The 17,153-nt window shown below is 37.1% G+C and overlaps 1 protein-coding gene across 1 annotated transcript in view; it reads left to right on the top strand.

The window, feature by feature from the left end:
- Positions 1-17,153, top strand: part of LOC141445312 (neural cell adhesion molecule 2-like) — a 359,544-nt gene that overhangs the window by 209,143 nt on the left and 133,248 nt on the right. The window lies entirely within an intron of this gene.

Here is a 17,153-nt window from a genome sequence, read left to right as displayed (position 1 = left end):
GTTTGATTACAAAAATAAATATTTATAGGGGGGGCACTCCATACACGTAACAGAAATTGAATATTTTTTTTAACTCGCATCAACGTGTGGTCAAAACTTTTTTGATTAAGTGAAGATTTCTGGAAATAATCGCTCCCAAAGTAGCAAAAATTGTGCCCCCCCCACTCCTCTATCTTGTAAACCGTTTGTTCAAAAAATATGCAAAACATATGGAAAGGTAACGCATAATAAATACTTTCAACGAAAATTGGTTTCAACATGATCGGATATACCGTTTTTGAGTTATTGCCGAAAAACTGCGCTTCTCAACAAAAGGACGCAAGTGCCGTGAAGATACGCTCTTTTTCTGGTAATAGATTTTAAGACTGTAGTAAGTGTTTTAATTTTGTGTTATAACGCACATAATAATTTATTGAATCAGGCACATAATATTACTTGTTTTTTTTTGTCATGGCTACGGGACGCTATCTTGGGCGTGTCCGACACACTCTTGGCCGGTTTTTTTTTGATAGCTGACTGGTTTGAGATCCTTACTATGAAACTTGAGGTTCGATCCCCGTTGGGGAAAGATCATCATCATCATCATCCCAGCCTATATACGTCCCACTGCTGGGCACAGGCCTCCTCTCAGAACAAGAGGGTTTGGGCCGTAGTTCCCACGCGGGCCCAGTGCGGATTGGGAACTTCACACGCACCATTGAATTGCTTCGCAGGTTTGTGCAGGTTTCCTCACGATGTTTTCCTTCACCGCAAAGCTCGTGGTAAATTTCAAATGTAATTCCGCACATGAATTTCGAAAAACTCAGAGGTGCGAGCCGGGGTTTGAACCCACGACCCTCTGCTTGAGAGGCGATAGGTCAAACTACTAGGCCACCACAGCTCCAAATATCATAAGTAATGTTCATGGGGAAAGATACTTGTATGAAAAGGCTTGGCTCTAATTTATTATCTTGCAAGATTTGATTAGGTACAGGCAGCTACCTGAATAAATCTTGTGAAAAAGCCAAATACTATGCAATATTTTTTGCATTCGTCGTGAATCAGTTTCACAAAAATCACACAAGTACGTAGCGTTACGCGGCGCGACTAGTTCCAGCGAGAGACTGCGAGCGTGCGTACCGGGCTGAGCGCATAACCCTACTGAGTTACGCCACGCCGGCGTGGGGCGTTTTGATACTTACAGAATCGCACCTATATCGCGGAGTGCGCTGCGCCTGCCACTGGTGGAACAAGTTGGTGGTACTACGAATAATAAAGGGACCGACTTTCCCTCCCTTATCACTCTTTAGAAAAAGCTTTTAACACAGAATAAGTAATAGTACAAGTACAGAAGCCTCACTGCCGTAAAAAAGTGACGTTTAGGCATAAGAATCGTGCTTACTGTATGCTTCTCTGTCCATCGCATAACTCGTATTCACTCGCACGCGGCACGTGTATGGAATAGCACACTCTAGGGGGCCCCAGACGAATGCGCAATTATAAAATAAACCCAGCCTACTTGTAACTAGGAAAATAAAATCGCGGAGTGAGCTGCGCCTGCTTTTAAGAACTTAAAGTTACTCGTAACTCAGTCACCCAGGTAGTAATAATATAAATACAAACGAGTATTTAAATTATCTCATTCCAACACCAAAATTGTTCACTTGAAGCAATGTTCATCAAACCCATACGACGCGTGTATTCTACTGTATGAACTAAAGCGTATACCGATGTGTACTATTAACACACTGAACGTGTCATAGGTTATTGACAGAGTTGAAATTAGTTCCATTTCAATCGAATACTGTTCACCGCAAGCCAAACTTTGTGCACTGATGGCAGCTGAACACACGTTAATACTGTTCGATTTAGTTACATTTTAGAAGATTATTACGACAGTTGGCTGACAGCATTGATGGGATGAATGTACACGTATATCTATTGACCTGATACGGGGACAAAATAATTACTATTTTATACCAAAAAATGTGTATTTCTTCCCTGCCTAATAAACTGATTCACTGTTTTAAGCGAAGAAACAAAATATTTACCTTAATATTGTCTCATTTCTTCACTGCATATTGAATTGGTTCTTGAGTGAAGTAATTAACATTTTACGCCAAGAAACAAAATATTTGCATCAATGTTGTCTTATTTAGCTTCACTGCATATTGAACTGATTCTTGGGCGAAGCAATTTCTATTTTATACTGAGAAACAAAATATTTGTCTTAACAATGTCTTATATATAGAAAATATAAACTGAGACGTGGATGCACAGAAAAACCAGAAAAAGAGACCAGCGCTGGGAATCGAACCCAGGTCCTCAGCATTCCGTGCTGCGTGCCATATGCCTACACTAGCAAAGGAAAAGAGTACAGACACGAATTTCTCCTATGCACACATATCTCAGGTTGCTTTCGATATGGTTTTACGGTGGTTGTTGTTTTCGATATGGTTTTACGGACTGACCCTAAAAGTAACAAAAATACAAAAATACTCCAAATAATCAATCTTATATTTTCTCTGCATATAGAAATTATTCTGGGGTGTAGTAATTACCATTTAAGCCAAGAAACCCATTATTTGCCTAAATATTGTCTTATTTCTTCATTGCATATTGAAATTATTCTTAGGCGAAGTGATTACTATTTTGTACCAAGAAACGAAATATTTGCCTTAATAATTGTCTTCTTTCTTCTTTGCATATATTGAAATGATTCTTGGGCGTAGTAATTACTATTTTAAGCCACGAAACTAAATAATTGCCTTAATATTGTCTTATTTCTTCATTAAGATTATCTTACTCCAAGAAATATGTGTTTGAGATCATGAAATATCAGTTGAGACCTATTTGGTTCTTGTTTCAAAACATATTTTTTTCTGTGTAGCTCAAATTAATTACATTACATAAAAAGGACCCCCTATAGAATCACTTCGTTGTCTATCAGACTGCCTATCTGTCTAGACCCTTTTTATCTGAAATATAATGGAGGTATCAAGTTGAATTTAATATTAAATTCTGATATCTGCAACCTTCTGCAACTGTTAAAAATAAAGTTAGAAAATTTGGAAAGATAAGGCCTATTCTACAAGTAAAAGGAAAACACAACGACAAAACGTTCGATATTCAACCAGTTACAGGGATTTTTAGTCGGTAAGCGACCGGATAGCCAAGTGGTTAGGAACCTGCTATGAACCTTGAGGTCCCGGGCTCGATCCCTGGTCGGGGCACATAATTTTGTATGAATATACGAATTTTATTGGTCTCGGGTCTTGGACGTTTAATATGTATTTAAGTATGTATTTAGCTAAATAAGTATGTTTATCCGCAGAAAGAGCCGTGGTGGCCTAGTGGTTTGACCTATCGCCTCTCAAACAGAGGGTCGTGGGTTCAAACCCCGGCTCGCACCTCTGAGTTTTTCGAAATTTATATTGTGCGGAATTACATTTGAAATTTACCACGAGCTTTGCGGTGAAGGAAAACATCGTGAGGAAACCTGCACAAACCTGCGAAGCAATTCAATGGTGCGTGTGAAGTTCCCAATCCGCACTGGGCCCGCGTGGGAACAATTTTTTTTTTTTTTTTATGCGACTGGTTGGCAAACGAGCAAGTGGGTCTCCTGATGGTAAGAGATGCCGCGCCCATAAACAACTGCAACACTTAGGGGTTTTCAGATGCGTTGCCAGTGAGTCCTAAAGATGGGAGAGACTCAGTGTCAGTAAGTTTCACCAGCCTCGTCTACCCACGCCGAAGCACAAAACGGGCACTTTCACTTAATGCACGTTACTCGAAGGCAGGACAAGCGAGCAAGACATGCTTGGTGACAAAATTGCGGACCTTTGCCGAACAGGGTCTGCCGTTTGCGTACGTGCGCCGCTGGGCTCGGAAACCTACGTCGTCCGGACAGCTATTTCCTTGTTTTTCAGTCCGCTCGGCCTCGAAATGGAGAGTAAGCGGATTGGGGTAGGGTCCAAAAAGTTTTTTCAAAGCATGGCAAGCGAGTAGCTATATGGGTCACTCAAAACACTCTCCACCACCCATGTACATATTCACGACGTGGGAGTCTGCGCTGTCACGCATTTGAGAAAGATAGATGTTCGTTTTTGAACATAGGTGTACGTGTTTCACGTTGTGGGGCGTTGTATAATTTTCGAGTGTTGAGACTGAAAGCTTTTTTTTTAGTCTGTCCGTGGGGAAAATGACGACCAAGAAAAACATCGTTTAACTTTTCAAACGCCACCAATTGATAATGTTATTATGAAAAGTAAAGACAAGGAAGATGGCGAGGAGGTTTTTATCGCTAAGTAAACTTTCGTTTTAAAGCGGTTTTAGGTAATATTATTTTTGTTTTAAACGGTTTTTGTGGGCGTTCCGAGCCCGAGTTTGGCAAAAACTGGAACTTTTAATAGTTTCGCCATGTCTGTCCGTAATCCGTCGTCCGCCGCGTTTAACTCAGGGACTACAAATGCTAGAAAGCTGTTAATTTGCACGGATATAGATATGTAAACTATGCTTTGATCAAAAGTACAACTTTTTTTTTAAATTTTTTTTTTTATTGGTTGTATTATTCCATGCTGGCAAATATTTCGCCACTCTTCCGTCCGTCCGTCCGTCTCCGCGGCTTTGCTCAGGACTATCCCGCTAGAAGCTCTTATTCTGCACGGATATATATGTAAACATGCTATTGGTACATTTTTTTTTTAAGTAGTATTTATTAGCATTTTCTTTTGCGTTGTTCTTCATTTTCACAAATAATGCAACGAATATCTTTCATCCTACCTAATAAATAATAGACTGCATCATAGAAATCTCTCATATAAAGAAACATAACACAAATTTAAACATGAGGTAAGTGTGTTTTTATTTATTTAAAATTTAATTGCTTTCGTTACCTTTTTACAATCGGCCAGTTTGGGTTAACAGTTTCTGAATGTAGTTTCTGGCTGAACAGATTAAAAAAAAAACTGGCGCCAAAAATTGGGGTCGGTAAAAAAAACATTTAACGCCTGTGATACATTTACCGACAAACATCAACATTCAGTTGTAAAAATGTCTGTATTATTTCAACCACTGCAGATAAAAAAAATGTAGAGTGGACAATAATATTTTTTAAACTGACCTATGCTAAAAGACCACCATTTAAAATTTTAAAGTGTTACACACAAGGCTCTCCTTTTCACTTTGTATGAGCGCGGACCCGCAACACGGGATTGTCCTCCGCCTTACCAGGTTTACTCATAACTGTCCCTGGAAGGCTTTAAAGGATAAACACTGAGCTTCACTGGGTCTCGCAATGATACCATGTGTTATGTTTTTCTACATTAAGAGTTACTGGACTCTGTCGAGGTATTTCTGTAAGCATGAGTGATGGTCATTTTTTGAATCCTTGGAAACGCATTTTTATGGAAAAGAGGGTGTTTTGTTCTTTGTCTCTGAGAAACATAATACATTTACTTTCTAACAAATAAATGCGAGGAATACAATAAAACGTGTAGTAAAAAACATATTAAAATAGGAAACAAACTGTCATTCAATGAATGGGCTACACCTGGAATACGTAGGAGTAGGGACGCCTTATATGATATCGTAAATACAAACTGAGACATGGATGCACCGAAAAAACAGAAAAAGAGACCAGCACTGGGAATGCATACATATCTCAGGTTGCTTATTTCTACTATGCTACTTAAGCAGCAGCACTAGCTACATCTATGTTGCGTCGACAGACATCACACTCGGTATCCCGTGAAATGCCTTATATGATCTTTATGATAAGAAATTGTAAACCACTGATGAACGTTTCCACCAGTATGTCTGGGATTATTCAAAATTATATGTAATAAAGCAAAAGCAGCTAGCGTAACTAATAAAATTAAGTCCTCAAATGATAAAATCTTATTATCCTATGTTATTTTCATGTGTTTTTATATACAATAAATAGTTTTACAATATAATACAATACAATAAAATTAAAACATTTTGGAAAATTATAAATACTGAAACCGGTCGATGTAAGAACGCGGAGTCCCCTCATCATCATCAAAGATTAACAACAAATTATTAGAAACGGACGCGGTTAAAGTAGCTAACGAGTTTAATACTTACTTCTCTAAAATTTCCGTCGAAACGACAAAATGTTTCGCGTCTTCCTCAAAGTTAGCTGAATCGCTCTTCAAACAAAATGTATCTATTCCAAACATAAGTAATTTTAAATTTACGCATGTTACTCCCTGTGACATCATTAAAACTTTTAGATTATTGAAAGTAAAAAAACGGAAGACTTGTTGGGCGTCTCAGTTAAGGTTCTGCATTCTATTTTAGATGTCGTTGCTCCAACTTTAGCTTTTATTTTTAATAGCTGTATAGATGAAGGCGTATTTCCAGATTTTATGAAATATAGTAAAGTAGTATTTTATTTTCTTTTTATAGTTAGGTATATTTACGTAGTTTTTATTAATTTTGTTTCCTATCATATTATTGTATCTTGTGTTGTGAATACTTGAAATTCAACTTCTAGATTTAAAAAAAAAGTAAAGTAGTTCCTATTTTTAAATCAGGTGATAAAGATAATCCCTCTGATTAGCGTCTGGTGTCCATCCTATCAGCTGCTGCTATATAATGCTGACGCAAATTATCTCGCATTTTAATACCCATAAAATCATGCATCTACAGCAGTTTGAATTCACAAAAGGTAGATGTACTACAGACGCGGGTCATAGTTTAGTTAAATTCAAATTGCAAGCTTGGGAGGAATCACATGACGCTATAGGTATATTCAGCGACCTTTCGAAAGCTTTAGTTAGCGCAGAATTATAAGGATCATGATACTTTAATTTGTGAGTAAAATTTTTATGGCATTCGTGGCCTCGCTTTAGAACTCATTAAATGTTACCTTACACAAAGAAAGCAAAAGGTAGCGCAACGGAACTGTATAGGCGGGATCTGTGGTCGAAATGGGAGTGCCTCAAGGATCCATTCTTGCACCATTCCTGTATCTTATTTATGTAAATGACCTAACTTATATGGTAAGCCAAAAGTCGGGCATAGTTACGTTTGCAGACGACACGTCTTTACTGTTCAAGGTTAGTAGAAAAGACACCGACTTCATTAAACCCAATGAAACCCTGTCCATGACATCCACATGGTTTGCTGCCAATATTTTGTTACTAAATCCTAAGAAAACCAAATGTATTAAATTTTTGTTGATAAATTCACCTTACCCGAATTCAGTTTCTAATATAAAGTTAAATGGTCATACTATTGAATTTGTAAAATCAACAGTATTTTTAGGAATAACGCTCGATTCTAAACTACTGATTGAGCTCTGCTGATTTTGCAGTTTGGAAAATACGGCAGCTAACCGATGTGGTGACGGCACCGTTGGTTTATTTTGCTTACTTAGCATTATTTCGTACGGCCTTATTGGTTACTTAATGATTTTCCGTCTATTTTTAGGCTGATTATTGATTGGCAGACAACGTTTCGCCGAGTAACGGTACGCCGATGAATTTGTACGCAGATGTATTGTTTCGCAGACTAACGTTTCGTAACTCAAACTTTAGCAGACTATTTACTTGGCATATGAGTCAGTAAGCGGAACAACTATTCACAGAAATTCGTTTAACCTATTAATCACTACACATTTTGCACATTTGGTCGAACAACCTTTCGCTTTTGTAACGGTTGAACTATTATTCAGTGCGCATATCAACTTTTCGCATCTTTTCGTTTCGCATGGGGAATGGCATTCAATACCGCGAATATGTGTGAATTACACTATGGCCTTATTGGCATTTTTAAACGCCGTGCTGACCGCGCATTCTTTATGATTTTTTTATATACCCTCACAAGTTTCAAACGTATAACGCAAGTAATAAACGTATTTTTGACCATCATTTGTATTTATTTTATATTTGAGTCTAAACAAACCAAGTCGCGATGCTAGCAGTTCGGTTCTGGCACTTCGCCGGCCACTAACGCGGCACGCTCGTTTCGCTCGCTCGGCTCGTGCGTTGTTGGTCGCAATTCTACCTAACACTCCTCCTCTCTAACGCTCGTCGTCGCATCTAAGTATATTTTGATAACAGCTAGTATATATAGTCAACTCAGTAAAATCCTACCCGTCGTTTGGCCGATTTTACCTACGCAGATTACGAAACAGAAATCGACTGAACATTAAATCTACTTAACAATATGAATGCCATGTGATAACTCAACTTATCGGGTCTCGACGAACAGTTGTTCGGTTTACTGAAACAACTATGAAACAAACAATCTACTAAACGTAAAACTGCTTATCGCTATTCTTTCTACCGACTACTCGGCGAAACGAATAATAGGTGTAACGAAATTATACCAAACGTTGCTCGGCCAAAAGAAAAATCTGCCAATAAATGTCTGCGAAACGAAAATCTGCGTAATGAAACTCGGCGAAACGACAGGTCACCGCCTTATTTTATGGGGATCTGCTGCAGACATTGAGATAATTTTTATCTTACAAAAGAGAGCAATTAGAGCAATTTATAATTTAAAGACGTGTGAATGTTTGAGGCCTTTTTTTTAAGCAAATAGGTATCAAATAATCATGTATGTTAGGAAGAACATATGTGATTTTCCCACCAACGTCGATAAGCCAAAGGCTACTTGAAACAGGGAAGCTTAAATTTCCATCTTACAGACTGGCTAAAACTAAAATGTCGTTTCTGGGAAGTTGCATACGTTTTTATAATAAAATTCCAAAAAATATTAAAAATGAAAGGGATACAAGATTCTGATCTATTGTCAAGAAGACATCTAAGGCGTATTATAAAGTTAATGATTATATCATGGACACGGAAACATATTTGGAAATAATTCCGATCCGCATTAGCGATCCCTTTAAATAGCGAACCTTTTGTGTTAAAAATAAAACTGTGTTAAAATTTGGTACACATTTAAGTTGGTGATCCAAAGCCAGAAACCTTTTCACACGAGCTTAACTCGCTCTTATCCAATTTATTGAATCAGGCGTTACTTTGCGGAGGTCCATATCAATGAACTAAAAGAATTTCTTTGCTCACCCGCGACCTTACAAAAGCTAAGCTTATGCAAAATATGCGTGTTCATGCAGTTCCTCCACCTCCACACTTTAAGAACACACACAAATCACACAAACCCATCTATCACCACCACCACACTACACTGACGCGTTTCGAACTCAACCAGAGCTCATCTTCAGAGTGACACAACCGTACACCATGCTACCAGTTGTTAGACTAACGAACCACCCTCCTCCGCTCTTATCCTTTTTATTAACAATGACCTATTCGCAATGTCAAGCTGTAATTATCTGTTGTACGTGGTGCACACCACAAATTTTTAAACAACAATCTGCTCATACCTGATTTTTCTTCCTCAGGTGGAAGTCCCTTGTCTTCAGTGACAGGCAAGGTGACTCCAGTGGCGGCAGTGGTCGGTGGTGAGGCGGACTTACCCTGCGACTCGCGACCGCCAATGCGAAACGACAGTTTGCTGCTTGTCGTTTGGTATCGGGATGACGATCCTGTTTACAGGTACGCAAAGTTCATTATTGACATTACAGCTGTACAAAATAGATTCGTCAATGAGCTTAAGTTACCGATACTCAGCAAATTGCAGATTTTAAGTGGCCTGGGAGTAATTACTCGTAGAATTAATTAATTTTGGCCACCTTCAAAACTGAACTGGTCACTACGTTATGTTGAGGTAGGACACTGATGTTTTAATTTTACGAAAGTGTTAGAACTAACCGGATGTTGTTGGAGTTAAGCGTAATCTCATCTGTTAGCTTTTATGTACATTGTGTTGACAGTAATGGTTCATTTCACATAAGGTGGCTAAAGCTGGCTTGATGATGTATTTCACATCTTAAATTATAAGTTGATCTTAAGCCTGCCTTAATATCTCAACAACTGTCTTTATCAGAAAAATTACAAGTCCTTATACATACATACATACCTACATAAAATCACACCTCTTTCCCAACGGAATAGGCAGAGACTACGTCTTTCCACTTGCTACGATCCTGGCATACAACTCTCGCTTCCTCTAAATTCATCAGTTATTTCATGCATGCACGTCGGCTTAGAGTACTAACAGTAGTAGTAGTAACAGATTAGTCATCATCATCATCATCAGGTCAGCCGTAGGACGTCCACTGTGTTGGACATAGGGCTCCCCCATAGACCTCCAGTCGTTTCGTTTGGCAGCAACCTGCATCCACCGTGAACCCGCGGCATTAACCAGGTCAACAGGTTAGTAGTCACAGATTAATAGTCGGTTTATTAGTAACAGATTGACTAGGCAGATCTATTACAAGACGAGCGTTGGAAGAGGAAGGCCTAGAGAAAGACGAACAACGTACCACGATCAAATCAAGGACGTTCCGAAAACAAGGTCGGGTCAGGAGTACTCTAAACCGACGTGCAGTCGTGCAAGTGCTTATTAAAGCAAAAAACGCAACAGTGTTCAAAATATTTAAATTAAGTGTGATTGAAAATATTACCACTCATACTCGAAACCTCAAACACTCCAATACTAGTTCTAAACTTAGGACATTAATCTTTGATTCTTACCGTTTGATGCAGTACAATAACCAGCTGTCCGAAGTTAACTAAACAGAAATTTCAGAGACGATGGCGATCGTTTAGCTTGTCAAAGTCCAAAACGATACTTCGACTGTTGGACTGGCCGTTTACCAAACAAATTCCTAACTTTAGTTAACACAAGAGGTCAGCCACTTGACATTTCAATCAAGACAAATCACCCTCCTAAGGAGCACTTACACTCAAACTTAGGTATTTTTATGCTAGAGTTAGCTATGAATAAAAATTGAATTTGAATGAAAATTGTGTATTTAAGGTGGGTGGGCTACATGAATTTCAAATACTTTCATTTACTCTTACTTAAGTAAAGTTTAAGATATAAATAGCCAGGCTTAAGGAAAAAAAGTAAAATGCCTTGTTCAAGTCGGTACCTACTTTAACAATGTAGACAACGCCTATTACTAAGAAAAACGTTCAGAACAAATAATAAAGCTCTTCATGCATATCTTTAAATTGTGCTAATACCGATGGGTCGTAGAAAGAAACGTCGCCAAGTTTCAAACCTTTTATTCCCTTACCCTAAATCATATGGAGTAATATCCGTCATGTCATGTAGTACATGATATTTATCCCTTTTCGATTCGAATAATGAAGGTTATTTCAAATGTACGTGGAAATGGATACTAAGGTTTGACCGGGTCGGACTCGTTATGTTCGATATTATTTCTGTGACCCAGCATTTTGTACAAAACAACCATTTGGCGACCTAATTTTGCACGTAAATGTAAAAACGTTGTTAACATTTTAGGTTCAGAGATATTTTACGCTCCCGCTTGTTAAACCAATGGGGGATTTTAGAGGCTGATTGACTTTGATGTGGTTTTTATAGTGTATGTATGTATATAGTGTGAAACAAATATTTGTGACAGAAAACAAAACTGAGTTTTAGTTTGTGTTTCAGTATCAGCCAAAACCGAAATTTTATTCAGGGACAAAACAAATGTAATTTATTTAAGCTTGCGTTCGTTTTTGCTTTTGTAAATAATTACATGTGCCTCCAGAAGCAATTATTCTATATAGATTGATTGCTCTGATAAAGTTATTATTAGCGACTATTTGTTATGGAATGCTAGCTCTACGAAAAGTCAGCAGATGTGTGGATGGTGATCCCACTCTAAGACAGTCCACGAGCATAGTTTCAGATTCTGATTTAAGTAGTACGGTCAAGGGTCATAGTGACATTGCATTAATTAACAAGTCTTCTGTATAATAAGTTTGTAAATCTGTAATAAGTCTTCGTTGTACTATGTGTTGTGGCAATAAATGATATTTTGTCTTATCTTATCTTATCTCATGAATAAAAAGTCCTTGACCGTACTGACCGAAAACACCACCAATCCACCAAAACCTCCAAATACTTCTATTTAACGCCGAAACTCGTCAAAACCGACTGTTCAGTGCGACACTAGTTATTTGTTTATACCAATTCATTTTAAAAAAATAACCATCTAAAACCCAGCTTATGTTCTTCTTTCTTCTTAAATATGAGAGCTATGCTCTTGTCGGAGGAGTAATCGCCACTCCGCACAGTCTTTGGCCAGCTGTTTCACTTCCTGATACGACACGATACCCTTTCCTTCACCTGGTTAAAATTGGTCAATCTTGGTCTTCCCCTCCCGCATTCCTTCTATTTTTTCTTCCAGCAGGTTAAGAAAGCTTATGTCAAAGAAAAATAATTCATTCATATAAATATCTTAATTCTTATTTTATTTTCTCTCTGTGTACCTGTTTTCTGTATCGCTTACTATTTCTGGTGTACAATAAAGAATCATTCTATTGTATTGTATCTTAGATTAAATGAAAAGTCAGCGTCATATTTCGGGCAAAAGAGAGCCATAATGAATTCAGACATAAGGACAGCAGGCAGATTGCTTGCGAGGTAATGCTGATACACAACACTGCAGCGCATATAACCTTGCATATAAACCTAGTGCTTAGTGAGGTCTTTTAAAATGAATTTGAAATATTACAGTAGATAAGTACTTGGGTTGTTTGATTGTTGGGTTTTCAATGGAATTTTAGATTTAAGACTTAGTCATGCGTTTGACGCCGTACGCGTATGATTAATAAATAATGTGCTAAAACATTTTATACACGAACTTATATTGTATACCATAATATGTGTAGAATATACTTAAGTTTGGCGTGTTTATTATTTGTTCAATATAAAAAACCGTCGATCGTCATACTTATGACTCGATTTAGTATTGTGATTTGCAAAATGTTTCTTGTTAATTTCCAATAAGCACGAAAGTGTTCCAAATATTTGAAATGATTCATAAACAGCCCTTTTTTGAGCAATATCACCGGGAGCGGCGCATTCTCCACACGCAAAATTCTGTTGTACATTTAGTATCAATCGTGGCTTTAATGAAGTAGTAATTAAGACTAAATTGGCTTGTCGAAATATTTTGAATACCCAAAGCATTCTGCTAAATACATTTTTATTAAAAGCTAACGTGAGTATTACACCCGTGAGGGAACTATTTTACCATAAGAGATACCGCTTACGCAATTACATTCCGCATGAACGAAATGCGATAGCAATTTCTAGGTTGCTAACCAGTTTGTTTCTATTTCAGAAAATGCAATAGGTAGTGTTAATAAAATTCCTGGCTCTCACTGAGCGGACCTGCTACTTGGGTAGGAGTAGCTTTAGTATTATTTAACTTGGGATATTTTCCTGTATTACTACCATACATACTACCCCTAACCCTACTAGCTTTTACCCCTGGCTTTGCTTACATGAAAATTAGGGCTGGTAGTAGATTGGAACTCCGGAGTTTTACTAAAAAATCTTAACAGTTAGATTTAGCCTTTCTTTTCGTTGCATGAAGGATATTAGCGTCATATTTTGACTCTAAACTTAGCAGTTGAGACTTAAAAATTTTACATCTGTAAGTCAGAATCCTTTCGGAATATTATTGAATTAAAAAGTGTGTGTAATATACCTTTTACCAGCGATTCAGCTTACTCGTAGTATCAAATAAAATCTAGATTCTTCCAGCTTTTTCAAGTGTGAAAGAGTCGCAAATACAAACCCGTACACACACACATTTAAAGCATGGTAAAATCAGTGAAATGAAAACCTAATCTAATTTGCAGTGGTATTCGTTAACACGCTATATGTGACAGTAATTCACTAGAAGAATACCTCCGCGCCAGTCAGCGTATTTTACGCGGCGCAAATGCTTAATTAAATCAGCGCTCTAATACGCGAACAAGACACTCAAACTGTTCCCTTAAAACACGTTTATGCGCAAATTTGTTCGGAATTTTGAATCACGAGCTATTCCACATAGCGAATACCATTAAACGTATATCAGAGTTCGTGATTCACGCTCAGTATTATGCATGTGTCTCGTTAAAACGCCTACCGCAGCACCATTGAACTTGATCCATAAATCTCTGTCTAATGAGGATTTGTTGCTATGTTGCCGAGTATAAAATCCAGTGATGTGTATTAAAATTTATTGGAGTAGATTTATTTATTACGAGTGTAAACTGTTAAGGTGGATTATGATGTAATTGGAAGTAATGTAGTTGGTGTAAGCTGTTGCTCATACAATCAAATTACTGAGCTCTGTTCATATTGTGGTAGTTGCCTCAATGATAAAATAAATAATATCGCGGGACAATTCACACAATCAATGACATAGTCCCAAATTAAACTTAGCAAAGCTTGTGTTATGGGTACTAAGCAACGGATTAATATAATTATATAGATATAGATACATACTTAAATACATATTAAACACCCAAGACCCGAGAACAAACATTCGTATTTTTCATACAAATATCTGCCTCGACACGGGAATCGAACCCGGGACCTCAAGCTTCGTAATCAGGTTCTCTAACCACTAGGCCATCTGGATATGGTGGTAGTACCAATTTAATTTTGACTTTTATTTTGGATGTTGCACACACACACACACACACACACACACACACACACACACACACACACACACACACACACACACGCACGCACGCACGCACGCTGATAACTGATAAACATTGTCAAAAAAATAGGGTGTCGTGTTCTATCAGCTCATAAAAAATACGCCAGTTGATTGGTGGCGTTACTTACCCTATATTAAAAAAAAATATATAAAGTAAAAAGGACAAGATCAAAAAAAATCTTACGCCTAAAGCAAGCGATCAAGAAAGTTCTGCAAAAAGAGCAAAACGATTAGTTCTCAAGCCCCCGACCGTCGAATTCCAACTAGAAAATTTCAAACCAAAGTGACACTTGAACTCAAAATTTTAATAAACACAACGCCCGCTCCGACCACACCGCCCATCACTGGCAGCCTTCTGCTAGCTTTTGCAGGCAAATTTCATTTTCTAAATATGAACCTGCCTAACGCTGAAATGTCAATTTGGTGGTTATGTTGTTTTACGGGCGGAATTGAATATTGAATTAGGTGCGACGGGAACTGCATTCGATTTGTTCACGTGCTTGCAAAATTGCGGTAGCTTGATTGCGTCGTGGCAGGTTTGGTGAACGAGAGTGACTTTTGTACTCAACAGTGTTATAGTTAGTAGGTAGGTAGGTAGTTCTGAAGCGATAAGGCTGCCTATTGCTTATCTAAAAAATCTCTATGTATATACCTGTGTTTTCTGTACTGCTTACTGTGTTGGTGTGCAATAAAGAGTTATTGTATTGTATTGTATTGTAAATAATTATACTGAGCGGCAAAAAATGTGGCTCTCAAATGTATGCAGAAATAAGTAATTTTGTATCTAGTGGGCCAAATTTGTGCCGCTGAGTATATTTTATGTTCATAGAAACACATAACAAAAAATAGATTATAATTAGAAAAAATGTACAAAGTTGAACTTATCCTATAAGGGATTTTTCCAGTTAAACCTTGGAACGATTGTCAGGACAAACAGAAACAAGAACTAAATTTTTTAACTGGAAAAAATTGCTTTTCAGATTGCTAGATCTTTCGAATAATACACAACAGGCTACACTTAATCCCGACATTATATTGTAACGGGTTCCTACTAACTTTGGATGTATATAAAATTTACTAAGGGTGTTTTATGAACCTGGAACACTGGAACTCTGTGCATATCATGGACTCTAGGGGCAGCATTTATAGGTTAGGTTTATTTATTTGTATGTATTCGTAGATATTGCTTACGTTTGAATTTTCTTATCTACTTTTGATGCACCACCTGCTGTAACTATCCTTCCTTCTTCTGTAAAAAAGGTTGCCTGGAAGAGATCGCTCTAAGCGATAAGGCCGCTACTGCTCACCTTTTAATTTTTTTTTCTCTGTGTATCTGTTTTCTGTATCGCTTACTATGTCTGGTGTACAATAAAGAGTCTTTGTATTGTATTGTATTGTATTGTTAATTTAATTAAATTATATAATGGCCATTTTGATGTAGATTTTAATTTGTTTTAAATTTTATTTTATTTAATTTTGTTTTGCATACTAACAGTCTTATAAGTGCTTGTAACTAAAAATCTATGGATCTGAGAAATCCGAAATTAATTATTATTATTATTTATGCAACGTCCCACTAACAAATTGCGAAACCTCCGAATTTCAATTCAAATGCCAAATCTAATGGTTAAAGCAAGCGAAGTCACGGGTAAAGATAGTTAAACCTCATGGGACTTTATTAAACCACACTTCAGTACTTCTAGTCGGTTAAATACAACGTTTGTATACGAAAGCCGAATGAAAATACACCGACTTTGAAATAAACTTTCAAACTCATTATAAATTCTAGAGTTACCTCACGTCTGTACTTTCATGATAACGAATCTGATGTTTTATAGCTTATTCACGGTACTACAAAGTTTGGACGTAGGCTTGTTATCGCCTTGGCTATTTTGTTTCCTGTTAAGAAGTCGTCAATGTATGCAAGTTTCTTATCCTTAAGTAATGAAGCATCTTTTAAAAATAAATAATTAATCTTGAATTTAGTAAAATTTAAATAGTTTCAGTAAGTGAGCAGGGGATGGTCTTGAAACACTTGTTAGTAGTATAACTTGATTTTTTACTAATCTTGCTATGGCCGTAGGTCTCGTCCATCTCCGAAAGTAAAACTAAATTTAACTATACCAAAAAAGAAAGGAAAAGAGTAAGTGAAAATAAGAAAGGTACGGTTTCGTATAACAAGAATTATATAAAGTAAACTTACTTATGAGTAAAATCAGATCATCTGGGATATCTGAATGTCTAGACTAGAAAGTATAACCCTGAGGTAACTACCGAACAATGTGATTGTTTTGTATGGCAATGATGTTTTGACCAATGTCATGTGACTAGCTTGCTAACAGAACAACATCTCTAATTAACGAGTGTATCCACCTGCCTACCGGAATTTGCTGGTGAACTATCATGAAAACAATGGCCAGTGTAGTGTTTAGATGTATCGTAAACAAAGATGGGAAATAGAAACCTATGATTAAGATTTCAATAAATTACTTTGACATAAGATAGGGTATGTACATTATATTCAAACAGAGGTATATTTTGTATTCGTTGTATTTTTCAAAATCAAGAGCCAAATTAATTAGAAATT

Source organism: Choristoneura fumiferana, chromosome 2, assembly GCF_025370935.1.
Source record: "Choristoneura fumiferana chromosome 2, NRCan_CFum_1, whole genome shotgun sequence".
Lineage (NCBI taxonomy): Eukaryota > Metazoa > Arthropoda > Insecta > Lepidoptera > Tortricidae > Choristoneura > Choristoneura fumiferana.
The sequence above is the reverse complement of the archived record's forward strand: the minus strand, read 5'-3'. Positions and strand labels throughout refer to the sequence as shown.